This window comes from Neophocaena asiaeorientalis, unplaced genomic scaffold (genome assembly GCF_003031525.2).
Source record: "Neophocaena asiaeorientalis asiaeorientalis breed wild unplaced genomic scaffold, Neophocaena_asiaeorientalis_V1.1 scaffold65, whole genome shotgun sequence".
Taxonomy (NCBI): Eukaryota; Metazoa; Chordata; class Mammalia; order Artiodactyla; family Phocoenidae; genus Neophocaena; species Neophocaena asiaeorientalis.
Window position 1 is genome coordinate 14,260,058 of NW_020173215.1, and position 11,652 is coordinate 14,271,709.

Sequence of the window (11,652 nt, forward strand, 5' to 3'; positions counted from 1 at the left end):
TTTTTTTTTTTTTTTTTTTTTTTTTTTACTGATCTTTGAAAGTTTTTTTTTCTCTTTTACTTGGAGGGAGCCGCTTCACAGCTCTAGGTTTACCGCTGGTAGCCAGTTCAGACCCCTAGTCTTCTGATTCCCCTCCCCCGCCCATGTCATTGCCCATTATATGCAGAGGCCCACTGTAGCAAGCAAAGATGCTAGTTCCTATTTGTCTCCTGTAAGAGGCTGTCTGTTAAAGAGAAGATTCTCTTGAGATTTTTATATTAGAGAAAGTAGGTATATTTTTTCTACTTCCAGATTTTTCTATAAAGAGAAGCAGAATCCCAAAGCAAGAACTGGGAATTGAAATCTGTTGTCTTGTTCACACACCTTCTGATAGACACGCTTTCTCCTTTCCCCATAAACAAGACCGTCACCTCATAAGAACCACTAGTGCCATGATCCACCGTATCAATTGGCCTTTACCATTTTCTCAAATCATTAAGGGAGGAAAAAAGCTTAAGTTAAGATTGGGCCAGACATGTAAGACCAACGTATAAACTCACTGTCAAAAGATGAGCTACTTTAACCACTCACAAGAAGAAATAAACTATAGCAGATGTTTGTTTTTCCTCTTGTCCGTGTATCACCATATGAAAATTAGTAGCAGTCTGCCAAATGGCACATACGGCATGTGTGTGTACATGTGTGTGTGTCTGTGTTTTTGCTCATTTGTACGCTGGTATAGGTATATGTTTATATAATATATATTGTAATACTCAGGACTTAGGGACAGCATTTACAAAGTCTTGCATCAGCAACTCGTTCATCTACCCTGGGAGTAGTGTTAATTGCTCTGTTATACTGATGGTTTATATATAACCCAGCCTTCAAATGAGATTCATTGAAAGTTGGCAGTGTTCGTTTACATCTGCAAAAAGGTGAGCATTTTTCTCCTAGCTTGGGAATAGAGAAGACTGTTACTCATCACTTAGTGTATGTCTAAAGAACAATATTTTTGTTTGCCTTGATTATTATGCAAAGCCACGAGGCAGACTTTGTATTAAAAGAAATTTGCTGAAGAACTTTAGGGAAAAACCATGGCTCTCACAAAATAACCACATGCCGGACAGGATATTTATTTAAAACATTTGTTTGAATACATATGAGGCAGAGTGAACAGAATTACAGAATTATCCTGCTTATAAATTTATTATTCCATTATTTAGATAGCATCGCTAACTTTAAAAATAAACTTTACCTTTATTAAGGTATTTTATTAATGGAGACCCTATTCTCTTTCCTTGCATAATATGAATAGAAAACATTCAGCTGTTCGTGGGTAGTCTCATTCTCACAGTTCATTTGAATAGCATAGGTTAAGTAATTTAGAGAGAGGTGGAGTAAGCTAATTCTAGCATGCAAAGTGTGACAGGTATATAGTAGTATTAGCTAGTAGCAATCTCCATTGGTCCAGGATGAAGCAGTACCTATGATTTGGAGGCTTTGAACCATCCCATCACTTTCAGTGTGACGCTTTTATTTCCCACCCGACACCGAGGTCATCTTAAAACTCCCTCGGGTAGGGCGGGGGAGAGGGAGAGAGAGATGAGTATACATGCGACTCCATTTTTAACATTAAAAGAGGTTCTGTGAAACCTGGGTTTCTCGTGAGAATTTTTCAGTTGATCATTTGGAATGATAAATTCCGATATTGTTTCTTCCGTGAATAGTTGTGCCTTCCCAGAATTCACATCAACGTAGTGTTTATTGAACATCTTCTCTGTGCCTCCAGGGACTCTGAGAGGGACTGGGGATATAAGGAGGAGAAGCTTATATGTTGATCTCATTATTTTCATAGTATAGTAAATAAATGTTATCTTAGCTAACTGCTTCAGCAAGTAGTAATATTATAAGGCATTTCCTAAGGAGTTAAAAAAAAACGCAGTGCGGGGGCACTGCTCTTAGACTTAATTATTTTCCGTTAGAATAGTTTAGTTTTCTTTTCCAGGTCTCCAAACAATTACTGAAATAATAGTTGAGATAGAAGAAATGTTGACCTCCTGATCTCAGCCCCGCTCTTTGTCTTATTAATACCATCATCAGTCATTCAGTATTACTGTTGAGATAAACCTAGACACAGAAAAAGCATGTCCTTTCTGTATATGAACCCAGTCAGTGAAATGAATAAGAGGATTGCAACTTAGGAAGGCTTGGGTAAGCCGAGATATGCTTACCCTTTCCTGTGAAGATGACTGCAAGATAGCAGACATGGCTGCAAACCTACTTAGATTTGTTTTTTTCAGTTAGGTTACCTAGATAAGCAAGGGCTCAAACTTGGAAGAGCTTCTGGGCTATGTTGGTCTGAATGGAGAGAATAGATGCACAGATCATAAATTAAGGCTTGGAAACAGCCTGTGAACTTGTGCCAGCAATAGCTAATTTGCAACGATGGGGACTTCATGAAAATGACAGTTTCAGTCGGCATGGGGAGGCAATCAGAGCCATTTGAGAGGATGGAGAGAGTCTGGTGCCTGCCAGTTGATGTTGGCAGGGGATTGTCAACCCACTGGGTACCAGGACTCATCGGCATATTTAATGTTATGAGCACAGACACTGTCTTTAAAAACATAAGCCGTGAGAGGGCAATGTGGGCGTCAGACTGCAGGGAATAGCACTTCAAGCAGGTGGATGGTACAAAGACTCATAAAAGTGTGGCAAATGGGAAATAGGAATAGAAAGGAGCCAGAAGCGAGGAGAGGTAAAAGGCCAGACATAAATTCACAAGAAATGTGAGTCTAGAATTTTTAATAATCATTTTTCTCTAATAACAAAAGTAACAGGGCTTCCCTGGTGGCGCAGTGGTCGAGAGACCGCCTGCCAATGCAGGGAACACGGGTTCGTGCCCCAGTCCGGGAAGATCCCACATGCCGCGGAGCGGCTGGGCCCGTGAGCCATGGCCGCTGGGCCTGTGCGTCCGGAGCCTGTGCTCTGCAACGGGAGAGGCCACAACAGAGGCCCGCGTACTGCAAAAAAAAAAAAAAAAAAAAAAAAAAAAAGTAACAAATGTTGAATGCAAAAAGTGAAAAAGACAAATAATGTTATCCAGAAAAGCACAAAGGGAATAAAAGTTATTCTACTACCATTACCACAAATAGTACTGTTAAAGCTCTACTCTAAGATTTTCTAGGATTTTTAGTTCCCTAATAAAATAATGAAAAGTATTAAGGGTTAGGGTGGGCAAATCTATTATAATGAAGATATGTTAACTTTCCTCTCCCACGTCTTGTATTATATTATAAACAACTAATCTGTAAATTAGGGTAACTGCAGCAAACTACTAAAAATATTATAAAGACCCTCTGTTAACTTACAATTTTACCTACATGGTAAGAAATATTTTGAGGATAGTTGCTCATGTGTGTATACTGATAGAAATTAATGAGACTATAAACTAGCTCTAATTACATTACCTTAAATTCCACTGCTTGAAAATACTTGTGAACAGGTGTTAGATGCCACACGAAAGGCTTTCAGTTGTGCATTAGATACGTAGTCTTACTCAGTCTTAGGTATGTCATGCTTTTTATTCAGTATTGAAAATACAGCGATGATACATCATCAGGTACGGCGGGAAACAGTGTGAAAGCAGTAACTGATGAGTTTTCCTACTTTGAGCTTTACGGAATTTCTCCAGTTGTATCTATCTCATCTCTTAGCCTGGGAATTGAGGTCACAATTTTTCCTAGAAAAAATAATCCTTGTGGAGGCAGTGACCGCCTGCCCTTCAAACCTTTCCTTCTCAAACCCAGAATAGGTAAATAGACTGTCACCAAGGAGGGGTAAAGAGAGCTTAGGGGAAAGAGGAAGAGAAGTCAACTCTGGTATTTTGGAGAATTAGAACAGGACTTTGCAGGAGTAGAATAGGACTCTGCAGTGTAGCAGGGGTATCTGATTGGGATGCTGACATTGGATGGGAATGGGAGACGGTCTTTCCACATCGTTTGGGTTCCAGGATGCCACGGAGAAAAAAAATATTCCAATCTCCCCAATAAAATTTCAGGCTTTAGTTAAGAGAAAGAAGCTAGTGAGAGGCTCAAGGGAGGCTGAAGCCTGGGAACCTCTGTAGATACCAAATTGAAAAAATGTCCTCCTCTCCATCTCCGTCTCCATAACCATGGACTCTGGTAAGAGAGAGGGTTGCCTCAGATCTACCCACCCTGCATCACAACTGATTGCATAATGGTAGGTTAGGTTTTTCTGTCATCAGGTAGAATAGGGTTTGAGATTGTTTAATAATCCAGTTACAAAGTAGAAAAAAAATTACTTCATTTTCGCCCTTGAGTATCTAAACTCAATGAACCTGTATGCCTATTTCTCATATATTTTAGAACTGCTACTTACATTCTCAGTTAACCTCACAGGAACTCTATGTTGTAGGTGTTATTGGTCCCCACTCCTTATTCATTCATCATAAATAAAATGTATTAGGGCTACTAGGTGCCCAAATCTGCACCAGGTTCTAGATATTCTCTGTTATAACAGACACTTATTGGGCCCCACCTAACATTTATGGAGCCCAAATTCACTCTAACCATTTTTTTATGGCAACCATCTTTGAGATGGTGCAACTGACAACCACTTACATCTCAGCAGCCGTGGGTGCCTCGTACTCATGCCTGTGCGATCTGGAAATGTGGGGAAGTTACCCTATTCCATGAGTGACCCTCGACCAATGGGGCTTGGGAGCCAGTGGACAAATGGTCCACATTTTGTTCCCTTGAGTAAACAATTCTGGCTTTTTAGAATCTCTTGGCTTGACTTTGCCTCAATTATCCACAGCAGTGAGCAACTCAACAATGAATCTCCTACTTTATGTCACTTCCCTCACTTCCTCAGCATGCTCTCTGCCATTAACTCCCCAATAAACTATCTATCCATCCATCCGTCCATCTCACACATACTCACATGTGTGTGAGAGGATGTCTGTGTATGTGTTGGAGGGAAAGAGCCATGGCACTAATTAAAAAAATGTGTAACTCATGGCCTCAGGAAGCTAATGGTTTTGTGGGGAAAATGTTAAAACTAGAGATTAGAGAAGTTTAGACACTTTTTCGAGACTAAATAGCTAATGAGGGGTGCAGCTGGAGTTAGAAACAGGACTGCACATTCTCAAAATGTGTTCTTTCCACTATAAAATGGAAACCAGCAATTTATGGTGCTATAGTTTATGTTGCAGCACTGTTAAGATTTTCCTTCTTTACATGTACTATGTTCTCTTCAAAATAGACAATGATGTCAAGGAAGTGAGAGATGAGGTATTCTATAAACTGACTGAGGTTGTGATGTTTAGCGGCAGGTTCCAAGAAAGAAAGTTTGGGTTCAGAGTCAGTAGAAGAGAGTCTGAGAGAATAAAAGTACAAATAAATTCTGTGTAATTTTCAGAGGAGATGAAGTCAGTGAGAAAGACATCAAAGAATTCCTATAAACCATTTGAACCCTCAAATCCAAGTAACTTAATTTCTTTCCATCCACAGTTTGAAATAAAGACTTCAGAAAAATAATGTACTCGAAATTACAAAATTAGTCTAAAGACCTGTACTGAAACTCCAGGGGCATGGCTTGCTATTGTATTGCGTTTGCCCAATAGCTGTGGGCACTTGATCAAGGGCTCCACAGGGAGAATAGTTTTCAAAATTAATCTGGGTTGCCCTTAGCTACACACATTTGACTTTCCATGTAATTAACGTTATATGACGATATTCTAAAAAGTAAGCAGTATTCACGATGTCATTTTTTTCCAGTCAAGTGTTCGTGTTAAATAGCACTATCATATTTATAGAAAAATATTCAAGTGATCATTAATATTTGTTGCAGGGAATTTAAAAGTTCTTCCACAGAGTTTCAGAGTCCTTTTAAATACCTGAGACCACAGCTGAAAGTCTGGTGGATAGCATGAGGCAGTAGCTAGATGGATTCAGGTGCCCCTACCTGGTTTCAACCAGAGCTGCCTTCTGTTAGTGTGTTACATTGGCTTCCTGGTAGAATATAATCATAGAAACTTATTTTATTAAAATAATTGAGAAATACAAAAATTAAAGTGATGATACCAATTGAAAGAAACACGTTGTTTAGATTTAAAATAACTGAAACAAAATTATAAATCTAGTTGTGTCAAAAATTTTTAATCTGTAGCTTGATGGGCAAAGTAACTAGACTTAAGGAGGACAACTATATGTTCAGTGCTGAAAGAATGAGTGCAATTAAATAACAAACATGACAGTATAGAAATACATGGTTAGACATTTTATACACAGGTTAAAATTAGGGATATGGCATAGTTTTAATCACTGGGATTTTAACAAATTTCTTCAACATTTATTGAGTAGCTGCTTTGTGTCAATCACTTTCTGACAAATAGGGCTGTACCTCTGGACAAAATGACCTCTTGGAACATTCTAGTGGAGAAAAGGAAAAAAAAAAAAAACGAAAAGCACAACAACAAAAAAGTAAATTATATCTTAGGTTGCGTATTAGTTTCCTTTGGCTACTGTAACAATTTAACACAAATTTGGTGGCTTAAAACATCACAGATTTATTCTCTTACCATCTTGGAGGACAGATAACTGAAATCACTTTCACTAGGTTAAAGTCAGAGTGTCTGCAGAACTCTGGGGGAAAATCTGTTTCCTGGTCTGTTCTGGCTTCTGGAGGTCACCTGCAGTCCACTTGTGACCCCTTATCTCTTTCTTTCATCATCACACGTCCTTCTCCTCTTCTGTATTCAAATATCCCTCTGTCTCTCTCTTTTAAGTGCACGTGGGATGGCATTTAGAGCCTGGTTCACATAAATAATACAGGATAATATTCCCATCTCAATCTCTTTCGTTTAATTACATCTGAAAAGGTCCTTTGGTCACATAAGATAACATTCAGAGATTCCAGGGATTAGGACCCGAACATCATTTGGGGTTTATCACCGTGAGTGATTATCACTCAACATAAGAGAGATTAGGGGTATCCTTGACATGCTATTTTTAAGTAGTGTCTTCAGGGTAAGTCTCATTGAGTGAGTAACAATTGACCAAAGACAGGTAAGAAGTTGGTTATATGAATGGCAGAGTAATAGCCATTTAAAGAGTTTAAGGGTGGGGGTGTGTGTCCATGTGTCCAGAGTTGAATCAGGAAAGAGAAGAGAAGTGGAAGATACGTCAAGGAGTAAATGGCAGGGTTATGTGAGATTTTTAAGGAAATCAATTATTCTCAGTGAAATGAGGAGCTCTTTCAGGTTTTGGGGTTGAGAGGTGACATGATGTAACTGATGGCAGGATCACTCTGGCTGCTGTGTTGAGTGTATACTAAATGGGGCAGGAGTGAAAGAAAGGAGACCCATTAGAGAGATATTGCAGAAAGCTGAGAAAGAGCCTGTAGCTGGTACCAGAGTGTAGAGAAGATGGCAAGAAATACTCAGATTCTGAATATGTTTGGAGACCATGCCAAAATGATTTGCCAACAGATTGAATGGAGTATAAGAGAGAAATTGAGAAGAAAAGGCATCTCCAAATTTTGGACTGAGCTTTAGGAGGAAAAGACTGTAGGAGGATAAATTTAAGAGTAAGGTCAGGAATTCATCTTTGGATGTGCTAGTTTGAGATTTCTGTTGGGTGTCCAAGTGGAAGTGTAGAGTAGCCACCACTTGAGCAGGCTGTGGAGGAAACAGTGTTGTCAGCAGACAGTTGTGCTTTCAGAGAGTTTCAGAGAAGTACTGAAGGATACAAGCAATTATGCTAATAACGGTCCATTAATTTCAGACAGTAAGGTGGATGGGTTCGCAAACTAGAGAATACGCCAATCCCTACAGGGGGTAAAGTCCAGAAGATAAGGTGTAAACTGAGTCACTCCTGTCTCCTTTTGGGGAAGAAATCGACTTACTCAAAGGAGGTATTGATGAGTTTAGGGAGGGTAATCAAATAATGGATTGCCCATTTTTGGGTACCCTGGGAGACTGAAGAAGGCACTATTCATAATTCCTGGGATAAGAAGCCTAACGTGAAACCGCCACAGGAAAGCTGGGACCCATGTTCATCCTAGGTTAAGAACATCTGGGAAAGTCAGGTTTTTCCTGCATGCATTGTCCCCTCTTGGCCCCTGTGATGGAAGTAAATGGTCTTAGGAGTAGTGGTCTTGGTCTCAGGATGCAAGGTCCACTCTTAATCTGTGTTGAGGGTACAGCAGATTTATTAAAAGGTTCCCCTTTCATCCGTGCTGCTTCAGTTGAGGAAGCCTGGCTTTAATCCAGTGCGTGTTGCCAAGTACTGATCTCTGTCTGGCAGGACTGCTTGGAGAAAACCTGACTCCCTCTTGAAGATGATGGATGAAGTTGAGGACATCTGGAAAATATATTCTGCTCAGCTTGGGTCTCTTCTGGATCCCTGTGCATATAAGGAGGAAGACCTCGGGGAAACATGGTCTTACTCCCAGAGTGTAGGTTCCCAGGGAATAGGTGTTTATATTAGACTTTTTGCATATTAGTGTACACTATTCTTTATAATCTACTTCAGCCTAAGCTAAGTTATTCAGGGCTTTCCTGGTGGTGCAGTGGTTAAGGATTCACCTGCCAATGCAGGGGACACGGGTTCGAGCCTTGGTCAGGGCAGATCCCACATGCCGCGGAGCAACTAAGCCTGTGAGCCACAACTACTGACACTAAGTTCTTAATTTCAATGACTACATATCTTATTTCCAGACATTCCATTAGATACTTTTTCCAAATTTTTTTTCATAATGGGCTTTCTTTTAATTATATTTTGTATCTCTTCTTTCATATCTGTCATCATTTAAAAACATACAGTTTATGATCCCTTTCAAGTTGTTCCATCATCTCAAGTTCTTGGGATGGGTGCCATTCCTTCTATTTATTTAGTCTGCCACTCACTTTCTTTAGAGTAAATTGATTCCATGTTTTCTTAATGTTTTTTACTTTTAGCTCATTAGCAGCTAGTTTTTGTGTAAATGTGTGTTTGAGAGGTAAGGGGCATATCAGGTCTGACAAGGATTAGTTGTTGTTTCCTTCTGATTTCTTTTGGGATTCACACGAAACCTGAGATGAGGAATTTTCCTTGAAAAGAGAAATAGCTTACATTTGTTTTTACCGGGTATCTCAGAGGTTCGGTTCCAAACCAGGCTTGATCTCGTTTCCTTGGTGGTGTTAATTTTTAGGCTTGGGATTCCATCAAGATACTGTACATTCTGAACCCATAATATTGTGTAGTTCAGACTTGTGTTTTTAGTTATTTATATCTCCAGCCCAGAGGGTGAAGACACACTTCCCGGCCAATGCCTTGAGCCAGGGAGCAGTGGCTTGCTTTTTCTTTATTCATGACACACTTTTGGGCTACTTCTTCCAGTATCCTGGATGAACACGAGAATTTCAATTCCAGTTGCTCATCTTTTATGGGCTTATGGTCAATTCTATAGTCCTTGTGTTGGCATTTGAAGTTTTGTCTTCAATGGCTGGTCCATTCTCCCCATGGGTTCCTGTACCACCTTCTCTACCTATGATTTCCCTCCTTATTTCAGGCACTAGGGAATTCCTTTATTTTATCTGTAGAGCTTTATATTTAATCATTTTGTAATATTTTGGAGCACAGATATAGTTGTATTGAGAAAGTAGAAAGTAGCTCAGTCTACCAACTTCATGGAACTGGATTTTCCCTCACTTCTTTTTTCATTTTTTATTTTATTTCCCTTTTTGGATGTAGGTGGGAAAGAATTATTTGTTTAACTATATTAAACTTAATATAAGCCTGCTCTGTCATTCTTAATAATTTTTTACCTACTTTGTATTCCTCCATTTTTATTAATATAGTTTCAGTGATTTCTAAACCCTTGAAGACTGATCCTACGTGCAAGTGTTTTCAAGATAATATTTTTGAACAAAGTAAATATTTCCACTGTGGGAAATACCAACATAATAATCTCATTATTTGATAATTACATAAACATTCAATAAATCCCTATGTGATACCTAATTAGAGCACTTATTTTCTAATTTCTCAACAAATATACCTTTCCAGCAATTGCATTTTAGTAGACATTAGAGGAAATGAACCATTGTTTAAAACCACTCAGAATCTAAAAAAATTGTTAAATAACAGATGCTTATGGGGAAAATTATTGTATTATTAAGTATGCTGACAAAATACTTAATCCGTTCCTTATTGAATTATATCAATTCAATTTACTAACTACATTAATATTAGCACCCTGTGTAAAAATAGATGTAATGCAAAACAATGTTAAATCTTATCAAAACTAAATTGTAAAGATACAAAGCTTCATCAGAAAGATAATTATCTGTGTAATAGACAGCATGAAAATTATGTGCTTTGGGTAATTTTAAATTCCTATTAATAATTGATTTGTTCAAGTCATCTGATTTTTAAAAAAACAGAATACATTAAAAACTTTATCTCATCAGTTGGAGTGGATTACAAAAATATTTGGCAGATTCTATTTTTTGAACTCTCTGACAAATGGTGTAAAACCGAACTAAAGCCTTTTAATACTTTTTTTTCTGATTATTAAGGTTATAGTCAGAAATCAGTACAATAAAGTAGAAAGGAAGAACATATTGCAAGCCAGAATGTATGAGAAAATAGCATAAGGTGAAGGAAAAATATAGTATTTTAAAAACTTATTTGAATATGACATAAAATTTTAAAAGACTATAATTTCAAACAGCACATGTGAAAAATGAAATACTGTACAATCGATGAAGAAGTTACTCCAATTTGAGAGTAATATGATGTGTGTAAATCTATTTATAAGAACTATCCGGGCTTCCCTGGTGGCGCAGTGGTTGAGAGTCCACCTGCCAACGCAGGGGACGCGGGTTCGTGTCCCGGTCTGGGAAGATCCCACATGCCGCGGAGCGGCTGGGCCCATGAGCCATGGCCGCTGAGCCTGCGCGTCCGGAGCCTGTGCCCTGCAACGGAGGAGGCCACAACAGTGAGAGGCCCGTGCACCGCAAAAAAAAAAAAAAAAAAAAAAAAAAACTATCCATGGTTCTTATAAATGATGATAATCATCAACATCATTATTTTCCCTGTATAGTTATCATAGCCATTATCATCACCATTAACAGAGAGCCAAGAATATAGAGTAGACAGTTCACTGCCCTCATTTCCCAAGAACCCCTTTCAAATCCTGGTTCCACAAGCTTATTAATTACATGGTATTGGGTTACGTCCGTAAATTTTTTGTATTGTTTGCTTCTGAAAAAATAATATTAACAATAATGCCTGGCTTACTAAACTCACAGTGTTATAAGAATCAATTTTAAAAATGCATCATAAAAGACATCCAAAGAATGGTATTATATGTTTTCATTATATGTATTTAAAAAAGAATAGAAATTGAGTCCCCTTTATATGCCTAGAACTGAATTTTATGCTAAAACAACTTCAGAGCATAAATACCCTCATTTTACCCAATATAATCTATCTAAAATATACCACTTACTATTTAAACATTTACAGTCTTCTTTTCTTCTTGTTACAAATATAAAGCAAGCTCAGTTGGCACAGGTATCGTTTCATCACTCTATGTGAAGCCATTGTTTAGACAAAGATATGTTACTTGCTTCATTTGTAACAGTAAACTTTTTATATCTATGCT